The sequence below is a fragment of the Hemiscyllium ocellatum genome, chromosome 1 (assembly GCF_020745735.1).
Source record: "Hemiscyllium ocellatum isolate sHemOce1 chromosome 1, sHemOce1.pat.X.cur, whole genome shotgun sequence".
NCBI lineage: Eukaryota > Metazoa > Chordata > Chondrichthyes > Orectolobiformes > Hemiscylliidae > Hemiscyllium > Hemiscyllium ocellatum.
In genome coordinates, this window is record NC_083401.1 from 153,681,669 (window position 1) to 153,703,050 (window position 21,382).

A 21,382-nucleotide genomic window follows, 5' to 3' on the forward strand; every position below is an offset into this window, starting at 1 on the left:
GCAGGATGCTTCCTGCAGTGTTGGAGGAGTGAGCAGGCTGATTGCCGCAGTGTTGGCGGAGTGAGCAGGTTGATTCCCGCAGTGTTGGGGGAGTGAGCAGGCTGATTCCTGTAATGTTGGGGGTGTGAGCAGACACTTCCCTTATGACACTGGGGTGGTAGTAACTCAGAGATGGCTGAATGGAGAGGAACATCTAGTAGTGTATGCATCCGGGACGTTAGCTAATGCAAATCGTAAATACACCCAGAGAGTGAAAGAGGATTTGGTGGTCATGATTGGTGTCAAGAAATTCCACTAATACCTTTACAGATGTTAATTTGAAATAATAACGGACCACAAACCTCTGCTAGGTCACCTAGTTAAGACAATGCAGTGTTGCCCATATCTTCAGGTGGCATGGTAGCTCAGTGGTTAGCACGACTGCCTCTCAGCACCAGGGACCTGGATTCAATTCCAGCCTCAGGCAACTGTCTGTGTGGAGTTTGCCTATTCTCACCGTGTTGGCTTGTGTTTCCTTTGGGAGCTCCAGTTTCGTCCCAAAGATGTGCAGGTTAGGTGGGATTGGCCATGACAAAATTGTCCCATTGTATCCAGGGATGTGCAGAGTTATAGGAATGGGGGGGGGGTGGAGTGGTTGAGTCTGGGGGGGAATGCTCTTAGGAGAGTTGGTGTGCACTAGATTGGCCTGCTTCCACACTGTAGGGATTCTCTCAATTCAGCGATGGGCGCTAATATTAAGAGTGTATAATTACAAGTTGGGACACTGAGAAGCCGAGTAACAAATGTGGATGCACTGAGCTGCCCCCACTGGACAAGTCCATAACAGTTTTAAATTTTCTGGATACATTTCCAGTCATAGCTGACAGTATCATACTTTGGGCACAGAAAGATCTGCTGGTCCTTGGCAAAACTGAAAAATGCCACCACAACCAGAATTGAAAGCTTTTTGGACTCGGAGAGACCAGATCACAGCACATTACTGTGGGGAGCAAGAGTGATTATCCCGAGTAAAGGGCACCGCCAGACACTGTCTGAGCTCCGCCAGAGTCATCCAGGAGTTTTGAAAATGAAAATGTTGGTGAGAGATTGTATCTGGTGGCCTGAACTAAATGCTGACATAGTTGTGTTGATGGGGGAGTGCCCACAGCACCAACGAGGACTAAAATTACTATCAATAGCTTCCCCATCTTCTTGGAATTGGCTGGGTCAACACTGGACTCGGTTACATGTTGATTATGCAATTCCTTTCAAAGGCTGAATGGTCTTAGTCATTGTAGATGCCCACACAAAGTGGCTGGACGTACGTAGAGTTCATTCGTCAAACACGGGGACAATGATAGAAAAACTGAGAGCATCTTTTACAATACACAGACTTCCGGAAGTGTTGATCCCAGATAACAGGCCATCATTGACCAGCAGAGAATTTGAGTATTTTCTAAAGTTGATTGGTATCTGTTGTATAAGGACAGCTCCAGCCCATCCATCATCCAATGCTGTCGAAACATTGAAGGCAGACTTAAATGAACAAAATACAGCATCACTCGGTACGAAACTGTCCAGGTTCTTGTTTGATTATCGGACCACTCCCATCTACAAGGATAACTGCAACAGAGTTGTTAATGGGGAGAAGACTCCACACCAGGTTAAACTTGATCTTTTTGGACCTGGAGAGGAGGGTGAAACGTTATGATTTAGATTCCCTACAGTGTGGAAACAGGCCCTTCGGCCCAACCAGTCAACACTGACCCTTCGAAGAGTAACCCACCCAGACCCATTTCCCTCTGACTAATGCACCTAACACTGTGGGTAATTTAGCACGGCCAATTCACCTGACCTGCACATCTTTGGATTGTGGGGGGAAGCCGGAGCACCCGGAGGAAACCCACGCAGACATGGGGAGAATGTGCAAACTCCACACAGACAAGTGCCCGAGGCTGGAATTGAACATGGGACCCTGGTGCTGTGAGGCAGCAGTGCTAACCACTGAGCCACCGTCTCGCCCCAAGAAGTATGAGGAACGCCAATGCTGGACACAAGCCTCAACTCAGCAAGAGAGTTTACTTCAGGGGATGAAGTTTGCTGTAATAATTACAGGAATGGCCCTATAATCAATGTGAGGTCAGATCCAGTGACATACAACATTCGGGTCAGTGTAATGGTTCTGAAAAAGCATGTAAACCATATGAAAGCAGAAAATTCGTAAACAGTGTGGGAGCAAAGTGTACACGGCTCCCCGGCCGCATTTCTGACTTCTCTAGAACTCATTGGGTCGCCCGTCTCCATCAAGCTTTGAAGATCCGTTGGAATCTGGGATGGACATGTGGACGTTACTGCCTTGACATCTTCATTGCCTGAAGAAGAAAATGAATTCTTTCCGAGACACTCCGGGGTCAAGGGGTAAGTCTCTGTGCATTACCCATCGCCCTGTATCAGAGGCAGAGTCAGAGCTAAAAACCCCAGGAGGATCTCCAAAAACAAGAACCAGCCTATGTCCTCAAACTCAGAGTGGGAGGGATGTAGTGAGAGCAATGAGATCAGCCAGGTGGACCTCGTAGAAGGTGAGTTCCCTGATGGGGACATTTAACTTGGTCCCATCAAGGTACCCTGCCTGACAGATAACAACATCCTGTCACTCTGAGAGCTGGCTGTAAGGAAGCTGGATTAGTGTCAAGGACTTTCCACATGTGAATAAAGGGTGACTTGGTGATGGGATACCACCCTCTGCGGAGTTATTTCAGTGGTAAACCAATGGATGAATGTCCAATCCCTTGGATGGAGGATTTATATATAACACTGCATTCTACTAATAGAGAAAAACAAAATAGAAGGGCAATTGTGACTTGATTCTTTATGACTATTTTGACTTTTTATGATTTCCTGCATATTTACCTTATATTTGTGGCATGGGTGACTAATTCTGTGACATTATAAAATCACGCAATAATTAAGGATGAGGAAGAGCCAAGCGATTGTTTTAAAGTTGTTTATAACTATCTGATGTTGTTGTATACCACACTAAACCTGAGACGGCTTATCTTATTCTTGCCCTTTAAGCACTTTTTCCAGAATTACATATTCCTACCATACCCTCTGTCCATCACCTGCATGCAATCCCAGCTTTGTTTTCAAGACTCAAAAGTACAAGTCATTTAATCGTTTCTCACATATTAGACCTCCGACACCAGAGAATAACTGCATGAACCTTTGCCTCATTTACTTGAAGTCTATCTCGTGCCTGGGGACTGGAGCTGACTGCAATAGTCAACATGTGTATTCTGCAGTTTTGGCTATGTTGTTCAGCATTCTATCGGCTTTGTTCATTGTTGTTTTGCATTATATATCAAGTCTACTAAAACTCTGAGCTTATTTTCAGCTTGTTATTTCAACACCATCCATTAAATATATGTGACCCCTTTTCCCTTCCTCTGTGCAACATTTTACACTCCATGCAAGCACAACACAAAAGGAGAACATTTGGTCTTTATAACTGTTTGTATTCCAAAAGAATTTTGCATTTGTCCCCATTTCCCTATTCTTTCCTCACTGCATTTCCCCTGCAAATACTAAATTAGATTAGGTTAGATTCCCTACAGCGTGGAAACAGGCCCTAGGCCCAACATGTTCACACTGACCCTCCAAAGAATAACCCACCAGACCCATTTCCCTCTGACGAATGCCCCTAACACTATGGGCAATTTCACATGGACAATTCACCTGACCTGCACATCTTTGGACTGTGGGAGGAAACCGGAGCACCCGGAGGAAACCCATGCAGACACAGGGAGAATGTGCAAACTCCACACAGACAGTCACCCGAGGCTGGGCTCGAACGTGAATTAAATTTCTTCTGCAATTACCCCACCCACTTACATTAATTACCATTCTCTCAGCACTCTATATTTTCTAAGCAGCTTCCTCTCATTCCAAAGTTCCTCCTTCTTCCACTTCTGCAACTTTGAACAATTTGCATTTAGTTTCATAATTAAAGCCATTGTCATAAATTTGCAACAGAAGTAATCCCACACAGAGTACTGGGGCATGTCACATACTGCTTCCACTCACTGTGTTGCAATCCTGCAACAAGTGTGCATTAATATTTTTCATTCAGTTTGAGTGTGCTTGTAACCTTGCTTTAGCCGAGTTAATCTTCCAATCACACTTTGGATTTTAACACAAAAATGATAACAAAGCCGAAGAGGGCCATTCTGCACTGGCTGAGGGTGCACTGGTATTGGGGGGAGACATCTGCTGCTGCTGCTGGCCTCATTACAATCACGTTCCTAAGGCCAAGACTCTACGCCCAGGGAAGCAAGACCATGTCAGCCCTCAATCCTCCAAGAGTCTTTCCACTGCTGCTTCTGCCTCTCTCATCCTTTCAGCTCACTCATGTCACCTTCACCATCTTGAGCCACGCTATCCAATCGTGCATGAGAATCCATTGAGGTGACTGTATCTGTGCCGGTAGGAGATGCACTTATAGGTGTGTCAGAGGCTGGGCTGAGGTCTGCTTTGGTTGCTCCGTGTGGGATTACTACTGTTGCAAATTTATGACAATGGCTTTAATTATGAAACTAAATGCAAATTGTTCAAAGTTGCAGAAGTGGAAGAAGGAGGAATTTTGGAATGAGAGAAAGCTACTTAGAAATTATAGAGTGATGAGAGAATGGTAATTCATGTAAGTGGGTGGGGCAATTGCAGAAGAAATTTAATTCAAGTTCGAGCCCAGCCTCGGGTGACTGTCTGTGTGGAGTTTGCACATTCTCCCCGTGTCTGCATGGGTTTCCTCCTGTGCTCCGGTTTCCTCCCACAGTCTAAAGATGTGCAGGTCAGGTGAATTGGCCATGTGAAATTGCCCATAGTGTTAGGGGCATTCGTCAGAGGGAAATGGGTCTGAGTGGGTCACTCTTCGGAGGGTCAGTGTAAATTTGTTGGGCCAAAGGGCCTGTTTCCACGCTGTAGGGAACCAAACCTAATCTAATTTAGTATTTGCAGGGGAAATGCAGTGAGGAAAGAATAGGGAAATGGGGACAAATGCAAAATTCTTTTGGAATACAAACAGTTATAAAGACCAAATGTTCTCCTTTTGTGTTGTGCTTGCATGGAGTGTAAAATGTTGCACAGAGGAAGGGAAAAGGGGTCACATATATTTAATGGATGGTGTTGAAATAACAAGCTGAAAATAAGCTCAGAGTTTTAGTAGACTTGATATATAATGCAAAACAACAATGAACAAAGCCGATAGAATGCTGAACAACATAGCCAAAACTGCAGAATACACATGTTGACTATTGCAGTCAGCTCCAGTCCCCAGGCACGAGATAGACTTCAAGTAAATGAGGCAGAGGTTCATGCGATTGTTCTCTGGTGTCGGAGGTCTATTATGTGAGAAACGATTAAATGACTTGTACTTTTGAGTCTTGAAAACAAAGCTGGGATTGCATGCAGGTGATGGATAGAGAGTATGGTAGGAATATGTAATTCTGGAAAAAGTGCTTAAAGGGCAAGAATAAGATAAGCCGTCTCAGGTTTAGTGTGGTATACAACAACATCAGATAGTTATAAACAACTTTAAAACAATCGCTTGGCTCTTCCTCATCCTTAATTATTGCGTGATTTTGTAATGTCACAGAATTAGTCACCCATACCACAAATATAAGGTAAATATGCAGGAAATCATAAAAAAGTCAAAAATAGTCATAAAGAAGCAAGTCACAGTTGCCCTTCTATTTTGTTTATCTCTATTAGTAGAATGCAGCGTTATATTTAAATTCTCCATCCAAGGGATTGGACATTTATCCATTGGTTTACCACTGAAATAACCCCACAGAGGGTGGTATCCCATCACCAAGTCACCCTTTATTCACATGTGGAAAGTCCTTGACACTAATCCAGCTTCCTTACAGCCAGCTCTCAGAGTGACAGGATGTTGTTATCTGTCAGGCAGGGTACCTTGATGGGACCAAGTTAAATGTCCCCATCAGGGAACTCACCTTCAATGAGGTCCACCTGGCTGACCTCATTGCTCTCACTACATCCCTCCCACTCTGAGTTCGAGGACATAGGATGGTTCTTCTTTTTGGAGATCCTCCTGGGGTTTTTAGCACTGGGTCAGGTAGCTCTGACTCTGCCTCTGATACAGGGCGATGGGTAATGTGCAGATACTTACCCCTTGACCCTGGAGTGTCTCGGAAGGAATTCATTTTCTTCTTCAGGCGGCGAAGATGTCAAGGCAGTAACATCCACATGTCCATCCCAGATTCCAACGAATCTTCAAAGCTTGATGGAGACGGGTGACCCTATGAGTTCTAGAGAAGTCAGAAATGCAGCCGGGGAGCCGTGTACATTTTGCTCCCACACTGTTTACGAATTTTCTACTTTCATATGGTCCACGTGCTTTTGCAGAACCGTTACACTGACCCGGACTTTGTATGTCACTGGATCTGACCTCACATCGAGAATGCCTCTTACCCATGCAGGGCCATTCCTGTAATTATTACAGCAAATTTCATCCCCTGAAGTAAACTCTCTTGCTGAGATGAGTCTTGTGTCCAACATTGGCGTCCCTCATACTTTCTGGGGCGAGACGGTGGCACAGTGGTTAGCACTGCAGCCTCAGAGCACCAGGGTCCCATGTTCAATTCCAACCTCGGGCGACTGTCTGTGTGGAGTTTGCACATTCTCCCCATGTCTGTGTGGGTTTCCTCCGGGTGCTCCAGTTTCCTCCCACAATCCAAAGATGTGTTGGTCAGGTGAATTGGCCGTGCTAAAGTGCCCATAATGTTAGGTGCATTAGTCAGAGGAAAAATGGGTCTGGTTGGGTTACTCTTTGGAGGGTCAGTGTTGACTGGTTGGGCCAAAGGGCCTGTTTCCACACTGTAGGGAATCCAAATCATAACGTTTCACCCTCCCCTCACAGTCTTTCTATCATTGTCCACGTATTTGACGAATAAACTCTACGTACATCCAGCCACTTTGTGTGGGCGTCCACAATGACTAAGAACATTCAGCCTTTGAAAGGAATTGCATAATCATCATGTAACCCAGTGTTGACCCAGCCAATTCCAAGAAGGTGGGGAAGCTATTGATAGTAATTTTAGTCCTTGTTGGTGCTGTGGGCACTCCCCCATCAACACAACTATGTCAGCATTTAGTTCAGCCACCAGATACAATCTCTCACCAACATTTTCATTTTCAAAACTCCTGGATGACTCTGGCGGAGCTCAGACAGTATCTGGCGGTGCCCTTTACTCGGGATAATCACTCTTGCTCCCCACAGTAATGTGCTGTGATCTGGTCTCTCCGAGTCCAAAAAGCTTTCAATTCTGGTTGTGGTGGCATTTTTCAGTTTTGCCAAGGACCAGCAGATCTTTCTGTGCCCAAAGTATGATACTGTCAGCTATGACTGGAAATGTATCCAGAAAATTTAAAACTGTTATGGACTTGTCCAGTGGGGGCAGCTCAGTGCATCCACATTTGTTACTCGGCTTCTCAGTGTCCCAACTTGTAATTATACACTCTTAATATTAGCGCCCATCGCTGAATTGAGAGAATCCCTACAGTGTGGAAGCAGGCCAATCTAGTGCACACCAACTCTCCTAAGAGCATCCCCCCCGGACCCAACCACTCCACCCCTCCACCCCTCCACCCCTATAACTCTGCACATCCCTGGATACAATGGGACAATTTAGCATGGCCAATCCACCTAACCTGCACATCTTTGGGAAAAAACTGGAGCTTCCAAAGGAAACACAAGCCAATACGGTGAGAATAGGCAAACTCCACACAGACAGTTGCCTGAGGCTGGAATTGAATCCAGGTCCCTGGTGCTGAGAGGCAGTCGTGCTAACCACTGAGCTACCATGCCACCTGAAGATATGGGCAACACTGCATTGTCTTAACTAGGTGACCTAGCAGAGGTTTGTGGTCCGTTATTATTTCAAATTTACATCTGTGAAGGTATTAGTGGAATTTCTTGACCCCAATCATGACCACCAAATCTTCTTTCTCTATCCGGGTGTATTTACAATCTGCATTAGCTAACGTCCCGGATGCATACACTACTAGATGTTCCTCTCCATTCAGCCATCTCTGAGTTACTACCACCCCAGTGTCATAAGGGGAGGGATGTCAATACCAGATCTTGTTTGGGGTCATAATGGGTCAACATCTCAGATGACAACAGCTGCTTCTTCACTTCCATTAAGGCTGCATTTTGACAACATGACCATTTCCAAAGCTGACGCCCTTTAAGGAATTTATGGGAAGTTTCCTGGATGAAGACCAGGTTATGTATGAACTTTCCCGAATAATTTACCAGGCCAAGGAAAGACCCAAGCTCCGGTACAGACCTGGGAGTCAGGGCCACCTTTGAATGTCTTCACTTTATCTTCCAATAGTTGTGACCCGGTCCTGTCGACTCTGTAGCCCAAGTAAGTCACTTGGAGGATGTCTGGAACATACGTGTTTCTCTTCTAAGGCATACACCCCCATTGGAGAAATATCTAAGGACTATGTACATTGTCTCTAAGTACTCCTTTTTGTTATTCTCTGTTATTAGCATGTGATCTAGATAAATGGCAAACTGGGGAATACCCTGCAAAATGTCCTTCATATTTCACTGAAAAGTTGCACAAGCTGACGATACCCCAAAAAAAAGTCTCATATATTGATACAAACCCTTATGAGTATGAATTGTAGTATACTTCTGGGTATCGGCATCTAAATGCAATTGCAAGTATGCATGGCTCATGTGTAGTTTTGTGAAAGACAGATCCCCTGCCAGTTTTGCGTATAAATCTTCTATGCGAGGGATTGGATATTTCTCCAGCTGAAAAAAATGGTTTACTGTTTGTTCATGATTCCTATAAGGGCAAACCAACAAGGGCTTCACCATCAATATGCTGCCCATTCCACAAATGGACTGGTTTGGTGACTCCTTCACTCTCCAGCCTCCTGATTTCTGCCTCTACTTTTGCCCATAAGGCAAATGGTGCAGGGCGAGCCCTCCAGAATCGTGGAAGTGCTTCCCAGTCAACGTGCAAGGTAGTCGTGGCTCCTTTGATAGTCTCTAGACCTTCTTTGAAAGCATCCAGGTATTTAATTAGGACTTCACTCAGGCAGCCATTTTCTAATTGAAAAATGTTGAGCCTGTCTAGCTGAACCTTTCTCAATCAATTTCGCCCCATCACGCTTGGGCCTGAACCTTTTACTACAATCACTGGTAACTGAACTCGCTCATAAGAGACCAGAACTGAAGTTTTACCCTTAAACTGTAAACACTTCCAGGTATATGTTCTCAGACTGGCTGAGGTCTTGCACAAACTTAAGAGTTGAAGTCCAGAGTGATTTTGTTAAAGGCTGGTTCTACAATTACTGAAATGGCAGCACCGGTATTGACCTGCATTAGAACCAGGTGACCATTTAACCAGATATTTATTTTGATTGGTTCTAAGTTGGATGTTGCTAAGCAATTTAACTGTTCTAAACCAAATATAGGTTGACTTTGCAAGTCTGTACTCTCCTAACCAATGATACTGGCCAATAGGTTCTCTAACTCAATTTAGTTCCAATTGGACTCTTTTGCTGTCTCAAGTCTGCATACCGGTAGCAACTACAATGGCCATGCCAGCCCAGATCTTGAAGAAAATGTTAACCATTTGGCCAAGGCTTGGCTTTGTTTTGGGATTTTGCTGTGGGCTGACCTGGGGTCCTTCTGATCAGGAGATGTCCTGAGTGAGGCTATGCAATTGCTTTCACTCAAGTGGTGTTCCCCAAACTCAGTCAGATGGGTGAGAGTGTCCACTTCCATTGGAATACCCTGCAACTCAAATGCACCCCATTTTCCAATGATAAAGCCAGTTATAATGCCTGCTTGAAGCCCAGCTGGACTTTAGCTAGCAAGTGTTTTTGCTTTGTTACATCATTATATTTAATTTATGTTTGCCATTTTGCATTTTACAATGAAGGGCCATGTATTAGTTTCCCATTTGAGTGTTGCTATAACCTTAGTGTCAGGAAGCATGTTTGTTTGTGTACATTTTTAATTAGGGTTTACAACTGTGCAAATGTTTGGAGTTCATTTTAACTTCAATTGCAAGAGCTGAGTCAATTACTATTATTGACTGAGGGAGAGTACCAATTTAAAGGATTAGTTAAAAGACCCTTTTCAAATACTTATATGATTTCACAAGTTTAATAGAATTTGTTAAGTTTACCGAAACAGCTACAGAATAAATTATCACAACAAAAGCAGTGGATTCACTCAATTCACAATGGAATATCAACACAGTTTATGGCTGAGTGGGTGCATGTCTCTTATACTTTTCCATTGACTGATGTCGTTTTTCTGTCTTCTGACTTCTTACAGTTCACTGAAGCAGTAAGAATCACTGTTTATTAACTTCTTTTAGTCACTGCCCTCTGTGCATGATCAGAAGCAAACAACTTCTGATTGGTTGCCGGTGCACGAATACCATGTGATCAATCTCAGAATGGCTAAACACATGCCCATTCATAATTGGTTTCTTTAAAAAGTGATGGTCATGTTACTGATCTCACTCCCTACTATCACCTGATTTGTTCATTGAAAGTTCAATCATATCCCTTTTAATGATAGCTTGTCCCACTAACCTTAATAATTTCATAGATCTCTACCAAGATAATGTGGCACCAGCAGTATTTTATGTATATACATGAGTGCATGTTCCCTCATAACCCAGTAAAGCACTTGAATTATAAGTAAACTTTCAAGGAAAAGAGAACCAATGCACTAACAAGGATTTGAAACTTTGAGTCATAGAGTAATAGAGATGTACAGCATGGAAACAGACCCGTCCATGCCGATCAGATATCCCAACACAATCTAGTCCCACCTGCCAGCACTTGGCCCATATCCCTCCAAACCCTTCCTATTCATATACCCATCCAGATGCCTTTTAAATGTTGCAATTGCAAGATGGTGGCAAAGGAGTTCCTGCACCAGGGCTCATCCACTCCAACTTCTTTTTCTATTCTGTGTTTCTCTTTCCATTTTTTGCCTTTATTTTACTCACTTACTTTCTTCCTTTTACTTACCATTGGTTGTGGTGAGGAATCCCAGCACAGAACACCTGGACCGAGCACAGGACCTGGCGTCAGAATCGGCGGCTGGTAAATCAGCAGAGGTGATGTTGGTGAGGTAGACCCAGTGGCAAAAGTTGCTGCCTGAAGATCAGCGGCTTCATCGTTGGTTGGGTCCGGTAAAGCGGTGGCAGAAAGGCATCACAGCAACATCGATGAGGTGGGCCCCAGCGCCGAGGGAAGTGAGTCTAACTTTGGTGGGTCTGGGGCAGGTGACAGTGAAGAGAATCAGCCCAGCTGTGAAAGATGGCACCTGAAGAGTGATGACTTCAACAGTGGTTGGGTGTGGTGTAAATGGTGAGATGGTGGAGGAGGGATGGCAGCGCAGGCTCATGGATGATGAGCTGGCTCAGGACTGATGCACTCTCTTTCAGCTTTATCTTTCAACTTTCGTCGTATTTTTAAAACTATTGAAAATGGCACCAGATTGCGGCGACAGTGGATCAGCCTTTCACTGTATTTTAATTTCTTCCTCAGTGAAAAATATATGAATAATTTAATCATAAATCTTGAAAGCTGAAGCAGATAAAAATGCTAATGCATAAAATTTTGTCACTGGGGCCTAAGTTTTGGTATTGTTACCTGTCTCTGGGGTCTATTAAAACCGAAGTTCATTGGATTTTACCAAAGCAAAAATAAACTTGATGTGAATTATTAGTGAGTACTCCAGAGAGGAGGAAAAACTTCGTGAGTGTATTATGTAAATATGTTAAAATAGTCCGATAACATGGAGGAGAGTTGGGATAGGAGTGTGTCTACATTGGTGAAAGAAGTAGGGAGTAAAATAAAAATATCAGAGTGATATGACAATTAGTCAAAAATTGAAAATTCTGAAGTTGACTCTCCAGTAAAATATGGAGGTGTCTGAAAGGTTAAATGTAATATTATGCAATTTTCCAGAAAACTATTGAGGTGACTTCAGAAAGCAATTACAGACTTATAAATTGATTTGTAAGCCAAGGAAAAAATGTCTTTGGCCAGAAATGATGTTAATGTTGGAGAAATGACGCACATAAAGCAACGTTCTTAGAAACTTAAATGAGGGAAGAGATCAAGTTCATGATGGAAAATTATGGTGTTGAACTGAGTCACAGTAATTGGAACTTACCTATTCCAGTGCTACCAAAATCAGATGGGTCACAATGAAAATGTGTAGTTTATTGCAAAATCAATGTGATAACAAAGGTTGATTCATATTCAGTTCTGTGATTGGAAGACTGTATTGAGATGATTAAATGAGCAATGTTTATGACAAACTGATTTATCAAGTAAGTAGTGACTGTTCCCATTGATTAATACAATCAAAGAAAGACCACTTTTTGTAAATCCAAATATATTTTACCAATTTAAATTCAAATCAATTATGTCAAGATCTGTACTTCATGTGTCAAACTTAGCTGGTACAGACTGATGTGAACCAGACTGAAATAATCTTCAAATAGCAGTGTTTGCATGGGTTCCTTCAAGCCTAATGTAATCAAGAATGGATGATCTTTCTAGTCTAACCAATATGGCCCGTGTATCTCTGCAGTGGTGTGGAGGATATGTGGTTGGCAAGTCTACTCATGGTACTTGGGGACACAACAAAGGGGCCGTGGTGGTGATGGAGAGGTGGTTGAAACCTTTTCTGAGTTGCTAACGATGGTGCCTAAAGATCCTATCAAGGAGGTAATTAGGGGAGATGACAAGCTAAACACGTAATAGGCACTTGATCAGAAATGTTGTGCATACTATCAACTAGTGAAGGCTAAAATCTCGCCATAAATGCCATTGAGTGATAACTATGATTTATTCGACATGTTATTTACAGAACTCATAAGCATCATAAATTAAAAGGAGTACTAAATGTGCTGCTGCTCAGAGGAAGCTGAGAGAAGAAGGTTAGTGAATGTGAATGCAAAGTGCACACAAAGATCAAAACCCAGGAACTTGCAGCATGGACACTGATCAAAGTAACAATGGCATTTTTTTTCTTCCTTCTCTGCTGCTTGGTCCCCTCCACAAGCAGGTAGTGAAATCCCTTTTTAAATGAGCTGGGGAGCATTGCTTTAACAGTAATTTTGTAGCACAAAATTATGCGTTCGTTCCACTTCCATCAACTACTCCCTAGTTTAGATGTAAGACAAACACAATCACTACAGGCTGTTCTTCTAGTTTATGTTTCTGCAAAACTTAGGCTTGTGCTGTCTCTTCATTGAATTGGTGTTCAGCGGAGTGATCACAGCATTTATAGAAGTTGTAAAGAGATTATGTTTAGTAATCAATTTTCTACAGCAATTCGTTAGAATCCACGTTAATTTTGTTTTCTTTTTAATGAATTTAGGCTTGAAGCTGTGAACTGTGAGCTGAGAGCTGAAAGGTGACCTTTGGACTGTGAGCAGCAGTTTGTTTATAAAAGGATACAACAAGTAAACTGTTATTTGTTCATGAAGCTGGGCATGAAAGTTAATTACAGGTATTCTCTTGTTTAAAAATGTTCCATAGATGCTTTAACTTTGGAGAGGCCTTACACTCACACAAATGGCAGATATGTGATGGTAACAGGGCTTCTGCAATGCTGAACCTTTAAGTTTTTTTCTTTATTTTTCTATTTTGTACCCAAGATGTTGTAAATAAAATGGCACTGAGAATGGTGGCTTAGTACACCTTTCACTATCTTCCGGTATCCTTTTACTCAATAATATGACGATAAAACAAAATTCTAATTCTAATTCATAGGAATACAAACAGTCTAACATAGCCAGTGTTAACTAACTTTTAGTCTGTATTCCAGTCAAATGTATTTTCCTGTAAATATTTCAGGATGGAGGTTTTATTGCTCCACTAGTTGTCCTCTCATTATCAACATATTGAAGGTTTGGAAAATAGAGCCTCCGTTGTAGTACAGAGGAACTTCGATTATCCGAATGAGATAGGCAGGCAGTATTTCATTCGGATAATTGATTATTCAGTTAATTGATTCAATGTCTCTCCTCTGGAGCTCAGAGTTTTCTGAAGTTTCCTTTTTCCTCGCTCTGCTTGCCTTGTTCCCTCTCTCTGTCTCAGGTTTTGTTTCTGAGCAGACACACACTTGTGTGTAAGGGACCTGCAGCATTGCTGAAGCCTACCCCTACCATTGCTTCACCTCAATGGGATTGGCACAGCAAGCACTTGCTGAATCCACTCCTCATTCAGGAGATTAGGCAGCAGCACACTGCAGCAACATAACTCTCCAACAGGACTCCAGAACAATATGAAGTAACGGAATGGAGATGGCAGCTGGACTGGACACCAACAGCAAGACTGAGGCTGCCTTGGAGGTGAGGGGTGGGGGGTGAGTTTCAACATAGAGGACACACACACATGTGCACACACACACATATATATATACACAAAACATGAACACCAACTAGCCACAAAAAGACATGACCCACTCTCACTAGTATCCTCACATACGGATGAGGAAGGACACCACTTTGATTGGGACAACACATCAATCCTAGGACAAGCCAAACAAAGGTATGCATGAGAATTCCTAGAAGCATGGTATTCCAACCAGAACTCTATCAACAAATACATCGAGTTAAACCCTATCTATCACCCCCTGAGGAAAGAAACAGAAAGTGACATCATCACAGGAAATAACATCACCAACCCAAAGAAACCCAAACATATAAATAGAAAGCAGGAATTTTCAGCATTGCTTCGCATGAGGTCCTCTGAAGATATTACCTAGTATGGTAACAAAACGTTTGGAAATGAACCTTCCAGCTCAGCAAGCAAACGTACATCCAAAACATGCACAACCTTTTGACAAGTTCCCACTCTGCCCTGCACAGGACACTGTTGGACAGATTATCTGGGGGTGGGCGGTCAGTCACTTGGAGTCAGCCTGGGTACCCATCGATGTCCAGGACTGTTCCCGGCAGCATTTCAGTAAGCCAAATTCACTTTTAATCATTGTAAACAAAAGGCACAATCAGTTTTGGTAACACCACTTTGATGTAATGTTTCTATTGGGACCTTGAGATCTTCTTCGGATAATCTGAAATTCAGATAATTGATATTCGGATAATCGAAGTTCCTCTGTATTAAGTGAATATTCTTCAGAGGCTACTGGAAGATACATGAAGCATTAGTATCTTCAAAAGCCAAGCATGATACAATCCTATGTGCCAGTGATGTTGCAAGTCATGGAGACTGCTTCAGTGAACTGGCCACATACATCTCATTTTTTTCCCCTTTTGGTTTATCTCTTAATTATGTTCATTTGGCTGGCTGAACTTGCATGAGAGTGGGGATAGAATTGAAGAAGATGATTACTTTGTGGTTTAACTTTGCTCTGCTAAAGCTATTATATTACTCATGAATTGTTACATTTTTTGTTTTTACTCGAAACCTTGAGTTCTAACCTGGTTATTCTTAGGGTCTGGTAGTGGGTATTCAAGAAGACTGGCTTGGAAATATTGGGGTCAGTCTTTAGGATCTTGACCTAAAGGTTTTGACTGGAGGGAGGGAGAGATTTGATTCGGTTGCTGTGGTTATAATAAATTTAACGGGGTGATTGATCAAACTCTACTTGCATGCAGTGTCAAAATAGAACTGGCAAGACTGGCGTTGTGCACATCACAGAACGGAAGCTGGCACTGGGACAGATATACAAACCATGCACTCTGAACACGCTCAAAACACCACCTGTTGTCTCATAATTCCCGAGAGCTTCAAATGTAATTCAATGAGAAGGAAGAAATAACATGCACTCATACAATCCTTTTTCACAAGCTCAGGATGACACAAATTCTTTCTCAGTCTTTGAAGTACTTTATGAAGTATAGTGACCTATCGTATTCCTAGCTACCTTCCCCCTTTCCCAACCCCCACTGTCCGATTTATCTGTCAGCCCCCATTCCTCCCCCACATTCCTGATGAAGGGTTTATGCCCAAAACATCAAATTGCCTACTCCTCAGATGCTGCCTGACCTGCTATGCTTTTCCAGTGCCACATTTTTGACTCCTATAAGATAAAACAATCTTTCTGCATCTATCCTGTCAAGTCCCCTAAGAATCCGTGTTTTATAGATGCCCTACAGCGTGGAAACAGAGTCTTCAGCCCAACAAGTCCACACTGACTCTCTGAACAGTACAACCACCCAGGCCCATTCCCCTACTACTCCACCTTTACCCCTGACTAATACACCTAATACCTGAATACTATAGGCAGTTTAGCTTGGCCAATTCACCTAACCTGCACATCTTTGGATTGTGGGAGGAAACCAGAGTACCCAAAGGCAACTCATGCTGACATGGGGAGAATGTGCAAACACCACACAGACAGTCACCTAAGGTTGGAATCGACCCTGGGTCCCTGACGCTTTGAGGCAGCACCGCTGACCACTGAGCCACAGTGCCACCCCTTTCAAGGAGGTAACCGTTCATTCTGCTAAACTCCAATGGGTACAGGACATAAGATAGTCCCTTTCTAACTAGGATCAACCTACAGAACCTTCTCTGGATTATGTCCTTAGGTAAAAGACACTTGTTCCAGTTGTGGTCTGACTCATAAAAGCAAAATACTTTGTTGATCTAACAAAGCTGAAACAAGCACTGAAAGCGCTGGAAAAAAAAAATCAGCATTCTGTGGAGACGGAAACTGGGTCAACATTTTGAATCCAATACAACCCTTCTTCAGAACTGCATTTCAGAATCAAAAAGTTAACTCTGTCTGTCTGTCTGTCTGTCTGTCTCTCTCTCTCTCTGTCTCTCTCTCTCTCTCTCTGTCTGTCTCTCTCTCTCTCTCTCTGTTGCTCCACAAATACTGCAGCATCTTCCAGGGTTCATCAACATTCTCTGTTTTGTTTGTAGTCCGACTAGTGCATTGTATAATTTTAGCAAAAACCTTCCTAATTTTATTCACAACTCCCTCCAAAAGATGAACCAACAATTAATATTCAATTTTTTTAATTGTGGACAAAAATGGGAAGAGGATTGTGTTTGCAACAAAAGACTGGGAAAGACATTGCTGCACTTTTGAAAACAATTTACCAGAACTCATTTTGAGTTGTGTTTACACAGCTGCTTTCCAAACAGTGAGGGAGGTGAGATAAGATGACATAATACGGGGAGTATTTGTACAGAGTTAGTTTCAGTGGGCAATCGTTAGCAGATTGATCTGTGCAATTGTACCCAGTTGTAGATCCAAACATTATCAGCCTGGCAACAAGTCTTTGATTGGCTTCTAGATACTTGAGTGTGTGAACAATGCAGTAATAGAGGTTTCTAGATTGGAAGAAAAATATCTCTACAACCCTACAGCAAGAAACTCAAGCCTGAAGAGAGTCAGTTACTCATTCCCACCATTTGTTTTTCAGGTGTTGCCTATAGTCAGTGACTTACAGGGCACTGAGTAATTTGGCAAGATGTGTGACAGAATTAGTCAACATTTGTGTAGAGGCCCATCTCAACATTGAGATCAGCTTGCTCCATCTTTTGTGCTTTTCACAAGAGGCCTGGTGAAGTTCAATCGACAATGAGTGTTACTTGTTAAACACCTCGTGGACAGCCCATCTCATCTCATTAATGTTCAGGCTTCCACCTTACCAAAGTCGCCAACAAGCCTAAGGCCGGGAAAATTTGACAAGGGGACCAGAGAGAGCACACGGCGGATTCAGCTCACTGCTTGCTCCGAGCAACCTCTGTGATGGAAACTGAGCTACAACATCTCCAGGTACACTGCATGGGCACTGGCGAATGCAGTCCACAGCCAGAAACATGAACATTGGACAAGCAGCAGCCTCCGACAAAGGTCACAGAATATCTTTGCTCTGCTGACAGGAAGTCTGAATTGAATTGTCTGATTTATTGTCACTTGTATTTAACAAATGTATACAGTAAAAAGTGTAATATATCGCCATGTTCCTGGGCCATTTTGAGTTACAGAAGATATTAAGTGCTAACCAAAAATGGAGTTCTTCCTTCCTTCTTGTGCTCTGCTGGACCTCGAGGGGTGGTGTCTTCACAACAGGCTCCGTGCCCATCAATGCCCCACATCACAATCCATTTTAGGAGTTCCACTTCAGGGCCACCATTCCACAGCCAGGAATATCACACCAGGCCTACCACGTCCCTCCGATGCAACCACCATTCCTGCTGATCAGCTAGGAGGACTGATTGGGGCTTACCACATTGTCGCAGCTGACCAATGCTCAACTGAAGAAAACCTTGAGGACTGGTATTGCCGACAGTGCCTTGAGTCCCGTTCTGAGACGGCCAACTTCAAAGTCTCCATGCTTGGTGCCATCCCTTGCCACTGGGCCCAAACTCGCTGCAATAGCGAGCTCTCTGAGGGCTCGGTCTCCCCTGAAGAGCTGACTCCCACCATCGCTGCCGCACGTGCTTCGGACGCCCTCTCTCGCCATGCTAAAAGGGAGAGCGTCGAGCAGCGATACAGCTTTCAGTGCTGGAAAGCTCGAACGGATTCAGCCGTGATGGGTTTCGATGCCCGGGGGCTGTGACTGTCACCATAAACACATGAGGGCCCTGGTTCAGGACTGTGCTGGTACAGTGATGCTGCTTTAAATCTCAGCAAGGTGCTTCAAACCCCCACTCTTGTTGCTAGAAGTGGATGGGATTTGTTATTTTCTGGCTGTCCTAATCACCAAAATCACAGCCAGTCTCCTCAGCAATAAGTTCTTGGATGGAATAGGGAAAAAAAAATTCCAATTACTTGTGACATACAATTTTGTTGGATTTCTCTCCACTCCAGTTCTGATTATCAGACAGGTTGTACGACACACACCTTCATTTGCAAGACAGCAACTTCCTGCCCTGTTTCTGTACTGTACTGTACTAGGCATTGTGTTTGCTTTACAAAGGACCAGGCCTTGGCTCAACACCAGGAGAAACATTTGCAATGAATTGCTGGTGTCCCAGTGAAGATCTGATTCCTGATTTAATCCCTCTATTCAATGTTATCTCAAAGCAGTCTCTGAAAGGCTGAATTTGTCTGCTCTCCGCCATTTTGTGGCACAGTGGTTAGCACTGCTGCCTCACAGCAGCAGAGACCCGGGTTCAATTCCTGACTCAGGCGACTGACTGTGTGGAGTTTGCACATTCTCCCTGTGTCTGCGTGGGTTTCCTCCGGGAGCTCCGGTTTCCTCCCACAGTCCAAAGATGTGCGGACCATGCTAAATTGCCCGTAGTGTTAGGTAAGGGGTAAATGTAGGGGAATGGGTGGGTTTCACTTCGGCGGGTCGGTGTGGACTTGTTGGGCCGAAGGGCCTGTTTCCACACTGTAAGTAATCTAATCTAAAATCAGAAGATCTCAATCTTCCGGCCATTTGAATAGAGAAATATGTTCGCATTTTAAACTCCGGATGCATTAGCAGCTCATTCGGTCACTAACAGCAAGTGATCTGAACGGTCCAATTCATCATTTCTTTCCATTAACCGTTTCAATCAGATGTTTGGTTTGAGTTCTGGGATTGCAAACTCCATCTGAAAGCACCTCACTGGTTGCAATCAAAATCTCCTGCTGCAGCCTGTAGCTGGAAAGATGTCAGAAAAGTTCCTGCACTGCAGTGCTGCGCCACAGGCTGCTTGGAAACATATAAATGGAGAAAGCAAGAGCAGGAGTAGGCCATTCAGCCCTTTGAGCCTGCCCCGCCATTCATTATGATCATGGCTGATCATTGAACTCAATAGAGCACAGCAGGTCAGGCAGCATCCAAGGAACAGGACATTCGACATTTCGGGCATAAGCCCTTCTTCAGGAATTTCTTGTTCCTTGGATGCTGCCTGACCTGCTGTGCTTTTCCAGCAATACATTTTCAGCATTGAACTCAATAACCTTCTTCTGCTTTTTCTCTATATCCCTTGTTTCCTTCAGCTCCAAGTGCCATATTCAGCACTTTCTTGAAAGTATCCAGCAACTATCATTGTAATACTGCAGTAAGGACAATCCACATTCTCGGCCATTCACCCAGATCACAGACTGGACCAAGTGACATCTTCAGGACTTTAACCTGCTTTCTTAGCTCTCTCTCTCTCTCTCTCTGAGCCTATTTGGATGTTCAGTGTATGTTTCTCTTGCATTGCCTTGCCTTTATTGCACATTGATCCCTCAGCCAGGAATCCTATGCTTATTTTACCACTGTTTTGCCATACTGTTTAGTGCAGAGATGAAGCCAAAAAGATTTTCTTAGTTGTCCTTGTGTCGCATTCACATCAAAACAAAAACACAAGTTGCTGGAAAAGCGCAGCAGGTCTATCAGCATCTGAAAAGAGAGATCGGAGTTAATATTTCGTGTCTGGTGACCTTTCCTCAGAGCTCCCCCCAAAACTTGAATGTGCGCCCCCTGCATTTTACTCCATCCCAAATATTGTGACCGGCTCAGACTTTGTGCACCACCCCCTAATTTCTTTAGACCCCCAGTTTCACACCCAACCCTGGTTTCATGGCACCCCACCCATGTCTTTGCCTATCCCCAATTACACAAGACCTTCTATTTTTCACAGCCCGCCCCGCTTCTCCACCACACTCCCCACCCACCAAAATTTAGCATCCTCCTCCAAATTTTGCAGAGTTACTCCAGCTCTGAGGAAGGGTCACTGGCCCCGAAATGTTAACTTTTCTCTTTTCATAAATGCTGCCAAGCTTTTCCAAAATCTTCTGGTTTTGTTTCTAATTTCCAGCATCCACAGTTCCTTCGGTTCTCATTTGAGTAAAGTTTGCTCAGAGCTTCCTAAACAGTAGGGTCAAGTGCTGTCTCCAATCCTCGTCCAGGATTCTCTCCTCATTCACCAGGAGCTGAACATCAGGCAGCCCACCACCACCCTGACCTTTCAGATTTTTTTGTTTGCCTTAGGGAGGGGAATATCTTTCGGGAAGTGAACGTAAGTGGGATAGCTATTCTTGTTGGTACACGTGGGGAGATGTCCCAAGCGAAGGAGTTGACAAAACGGAAGGTGTGTATGGTTCATGGTATCAGGGATTGGAATGGCTGATAGGGAGATATTACAGGCTATAGTGATAGTCAGTGGTAGGGCATGAGCCTTAGTGGGGGGTGGACACATTAAGCAGAGACAGAATTAGTGTATTGGAGAGAAGATGATGGTACTTACACAGATGAATGGAGAAGGATTTTGACCTTTTTTCTCCATTAATATTCATTCCTCCAGACAACCAAGAGTGCTTTAATTCAGCTGGAGCAAGCTAACATGGTCTGATGTCATGGCCGCCGCTGCTGGGGTTAGGATAGAAGGCCTGCATTGACCCTACCATGTCCTA